At 41.2% G+C, this 5,373-nt stretch overlaps 1 pseudogene; it reads right to left on the reverse strand.

Moving 5' to 3' along the window:
- Nucleotides 1–4,496: 4,496 nt before the first annotated feature.
- Nucleotides 4,497–5,142, reverse strand: LOC118579664 (annotated as a pseudogene).
- Between the last annotated feature and the right edge of the window lie 231 nt (nt 5,143–5,373).

A 5,373-nucleotide genomic window follows, 5' to 3' on the forward strand; every position in this document is an offset into this window, starting at 1 on the left:
TGCTCAGTCTCTAAATCTTTCTTCTCTTGGGAGATGAAGAGCAATTTCCTCACGTTTTGCAGAGCCTCTGTCTGGAGATCTACATTCAAATGCTGGGTAGTACACAAGGACAGGTAGCAAGGAAACCAAAGATGGCCTCATGCATTGATTTCCCATAAGAACTAGAAAAAATGCACTCCATGCCCTGGAGATTTCTCTCTAAACTTCATCCCCCTGCTTGACTAGCCTTTCTGTCCAAAGGAAATCTTTTCTGTTTTCTATGTGTTAAGAATTACCTCCTAGTAGGCCAATGTGGTGGTTCTGTGTTAAAGAAGCTTGCTGCTAAGCCAGATGACCTGAATTTGATTCCTAATATACAGTGGAAAGAGAAAACAAAGTCTCACAAATTGCTCTCTGAATTCCACACAAACACACACACACACACACACACACACACACACACACACACACACACACACTAAATAAGTGTAAAAAAAAACCAAAGAAAGTTACTTTATGCTATGAGTTCTGATTCTTTTAAGACAATTGGCAGGGCATAGTCTGTAAACCAGATATTATAAAGAGACAGTTCTTGACCCCAAGAGTTTGGGAGAGAAAGAAGAACAAACCTGATATCTGAAACTGGGCAGTTCAGAAGATGTGTACCTCCTCCCTATGCCCCACATATATATCTGCTGGATGCTTTTTTGTTCTCACATGGCCCTGGCATCTCCCTGAAAATATATGAAACTCTCTGAGGTCTGGTGACTTACTTTTATGACACATACAGGGCTATTTGAGGGATATAGAGAGTGCTAGAACATTGTCATTCCTGATCTCACACTCAGTAGTGAGTAGTGTTGGTACAGAAATGTTAGAACCTCCCATGTGTAACAAACAGTTCCAAGCCTTGGCTACATCACCTCTAAAGGTCCCTGGGGATCTTCCATAGTTCTCTGTAGCAGTACCTCCTTATGGCTACACTACAGTATAAAGGCATCTTCACCTTCACATCCACTTCCCCATTCATTTGTAATTCCTTCTTGAGAGCATTTCTCAAATATACCTTTGCACTCAAATGCTTGTTTCAGTGTTTGTATGCAGGAAATTAAGTTATTTCATCAGGGACATAGCACAGCTTGGAGTACAGAAGGCAGAAGGAGGAATCAAGAACTTTCTTCAAATCGGTGCCTGTAATCATCATTCAAACTGTGACTGAGAAGATATTTGAAGAATGGATGTTGGAGTTCTTTGAATAAAAAAATGTACCCTGTAAGCTCAGGTGTTTAAGCACTTGGTCCCTAGCTGGCTGGGGAGGAGGTGCAAGCATGCTGGAGAAAGTATGTTGTTTCTGAGAGTTTATAGCCCTCCCTCATATCTAGTTTGGTTTCTCTGCTTCATGGTTGTAGTAGATGATGTGATCTCTTAGCTGCCTGCTTCAGCTGCCTACTATCATGCCTACCCCATAATTACGAACTGTACCCTGGAACTGTAGACTGAAATAAACTTTTCAGTAATAGTATTTTTATTCCAGCAACAGAAAACTAACAGATATATAATATATTTCATATACTATCTGTATATTAAAATAAAACACTGAGTTTCAGAGACAGAACAGATGCCTTTAATATGTGTTCTAACCCTGGTACTGATCTGCCTTTCCCCTTTGCTCTATAGACTGCCTCCTCCTCATCTATATTTCTAATGAGAGCCTGTCCCAATCACATGGTAGATATACAAAGTCAGCTCAGGGTAGAGTTCCTGACTGAAGAAGAACTGTGGAAAGAATTAGATTTTTTTGCATTGCCTGGTGGTTGTGTTGTCAGTCAGAGTTAGGAATGAAAGCCAACCTCAGCACTCTAAGCAGAATATAAACTCACATGGACACATGGCTCACCTCATTTACTACATTGGCACCAGGCTAGACCTGGGCTGACATGCAGTTGCTGACCATTAACAGAAGATAAGAGATTTTGTACTTGATATTTTATAGGCTCATTCAAAAGTCTCCCTGAACCAGTTCAGAGGGTAGCAACTACATAGAAAGCCCATGTTCTCTCTAGTCATCCTTTGGATCTGGGAGTTCTGGGAAGGGTGGTCCCATTTGGTTCAAATCATCTCTCATTAACTTAGCCATCAGTTCCTGGGAAGAAGGCTGATGGAAAGCTGTGTGAGGGATCTGCATGAGGCTAGAGTGACTAACGGAGAACAACTAAAACACAAATTTGTCACAGCTGTTGTCATCTCAGGAGAGCACCTTATGGCTTTGGTTGAAGAAAATGTATTTTCCAGTTTGCTTGAGCTCAGTTTTCTAGGATTGTAGCCACCAGCTCTTTTTCAATGTGGTATGTTATTATCCCACACCCAGAGATGAGTGGACAAGCCCATAGAAAATCATTTTTAGTTTTATACTGGTCATATAGCTTCACTAGAAAGTAGCATGCTGAGGTCACCAAAGGAATGACACTGATTGACTCCTTTCAATGCACAGCCTGTGCCTACTTTATTCTTGAAGAATATGAATGTGTTTGTGGATAGAAAGCTATAAGTTCCCTCAAATGTCTGAGAAGTATGTTTTTTGGGAGGTTAGAGAAAATTGGCATTGGCAAGAGTAGAAACTGAGTTTTTTAAGGAAATTGATTAATTTCACTAAGAATGGAAGCTTGACCCAGCTCCTTCTGTTTCTTAGTAAAGGGATGGGAAAGATCTGCAAAACTCTCCACGGGACCTTTGTAACAGATGTCTGATATCCATGCTTACATCTTCTTGGTCACTTCCAATTAGAGTATTGTGGGAGGTCATGCCACAAGCTCAGACTCATTTAGTCAGTTTTTGCTGCTCATGCCTGTATATTATGCCTCTGCACTTCTCACTTCCTCCAACAAGGCCATACTTTCTCCAACAAAGCCACATTTCCTAATAGTGCTGATCCCCATGACCTTAGTGGGACCAGTTACATTCAAATAGCATACCACTACAAATCAGACGTGTTCTCATGATTGCCCCCTTTCCTCCCATACCATGTTTTCTTGTTTGAACCATAGAACTAATGACCTCAACTATTTGTAGAGTGGCTGTAAAGTTTGAGGGTCTTGGACCTAGATTCCAACTTCAACCTAGTCTCTGAAGAGCATTGGAAAGAAATTTGAGCAAACCAGAAACACTTTCTGTATCAGTTACTAATACAGAATTTTCTACTGCTGTGATAACGCACTATGACCCATGCAATTTATAAGAGGATGTGTTTATTTGGGCTTACAGTTCCAGAGGGATGAGTCCATCATCATCACAGCCAGGAAGCATGACAAAAGACAGATATGGCTGAGCAAGCAGGAAGTAGAGACAGCAAACCTGGAAAGGTATAAGTCAAAGACAATATAGTGATATACTACTTCCAACAAAGCAATACTTCCTAAACCTCTCCTAAACAACTGGGACCAAGTATTTGGACTCCCAAGATTGTGGGGGACATATCAATCAAATCACCACATTTTCCTTTCTAATGCCTCAACTCAGGCTACTCTGGTCCAATTTCTCTATCTCTTGCTCAAAAGGTATACAATTGTCTGGTAAATGAACATCTCAGAATGCCAGGACGCCAAAAGCAGCCTAAAAATATTCACTCCTGTAGTATAGAGAATAGCCCCCATAGATTCATATATTTGAATGCTTGGTCCCCAGTTGGTGGGACTAGTTGAGAAGAATTAAGAGGTGTGACCTTTTTGTAGGCAGTGTATCACTGGGGATGGGCATTGAGGTTTTAAAATATCCATGCCGTTAATTCTGCTTAGCCTCTCTTTTCCTGCTTCATAGTTGTTGTCTCAATATGTAAGCTCTCAGCTACTGCTCCAGCATTATGACTACCTGCTTGCTGCCATGCTTCCCACCATATTGGTCATGGACTCACCCTCTGAAACTATAAGCTCTGAATAAACTCTTTTATAAGTTGCCTTGGTCAAGGCATTTTAGCAGAGCAAAAGAAAAGTAACTAAGACAGTGTCCCTTCTTGCTTCTGTTTTCCAAGGGTATTCATATGTATATAATCTTGAGTTTCTTTTTAAAAAAAATTGTATTTACTAAGAAGCATTCATAACATCAACAAAACAGCTGCAATTTTTTTGCAATTACAGAGTGGTATTCAGTTAACAAAAACAATTATCTTTGTATAAGCTGCATCAGAGACAACTGAAGATGAAAATAACACAAAAACCCTACTGTCCCCATATATAACTAATTTGTGCTGTGCACCAACAAGAACCTGCTTTAAATTTCCATGCCAGTTTACAGCCCCCAGACTGTACCAGGCAAGGTTAGCAGCTATTGAAAACACCACCAGGACAGGGCCAGCTAAAGACACATTCGGTAGTGTGTTATCTATACAAGAAAAGACACTGTACAGCTTAAAAACAAATCTGACACAAGCTTACCTTTCAATGTTTTTCTTTAAAAGGAGTGAGTTATGTACAGGGGGGTTAAATGCTTTATAGACAAGAAAAAACAACTGCGATAGAACCAACTTATTCATCATCACTATCTTCTTCATTTTCGTCTTCCTCTTCTTCCTTCTCTTCCTCATCCTCTTCATCCTCCTCCTCATCTTCCTCTTCTTTTTCTGGCTCTTTTCAACCTTGACCACTCCCCTTCTTTGCCGCATCAGGTTTTCCTTTAGCTCTGCAGGCAGCAATATCCTTTTCATACTTTTCCTTCAGCTTGGCAGCCTTCCCTTCACAGGGCTGTTTGTCGTCTGTAGCAGTATTCTTTCACGTCTCCCCCAGCTTCTTTGCAACATCACCAATGGACAAGTCAGGGCATTCTCCTTTGATTTTGGGGCAATTCTCAGAACAGAACAAGAAGGCTGAAGGACGCCTCATGGGTGCAACTGGGGTCCTTGAACTTCTTTTTGGTCTCCCCTTTTGGTGGGGGGAATGCAGGTTTTAATTTCTCTTTCATAACGAGCCTTGTCAGCCTTTGCCATGTCTTCAAATTTCCCCTTTTCTTTGGCAGATGTGATCTTCCAACTTTCTGAGCACATCTTCGAGGACTCTGAGAAGTTGACAGAAGCATCCGGGTGTTTTTCTTCTTGTGTTCTTCCCGGCTAGTTTGCACAAAGAATGCATATGACGACATTTTGCCTCTCAGCTTCGAAAGATCTCCTTTGCTCATGTTTAGCTGATTTTCCTCCGCGAGGCACAGAGTCGCCCAGTGGCAGGCAGGCTCTTGCTTGCCCCGGCGCTGTCTCTAAGGAACTCAATGTAGCACAATGGCTGTCAATTTTGACTGTCTTATTCCTGGGCTCCCCTCACAAACCCAAATCCTTAGTAATTTGAACTGATATACCTATTTGGACACACATTTTACAGATAAGAAAATTCAGATTCTGAGATTGCCAAGTTT

Source organism: Onychomys torridus, chromosome 1 (assembly GCF_903995425.1).
Source record: "Onychomys torridus chromosome 1, mOncTor1.1, whole genome shotgun sequence".
Taxonomy (NCBI): Eukaryota; Metazoa; Chordata; class Mammalia; order Rodentia; family Cricetidae; genus Onychomys; species Onychomys torridus.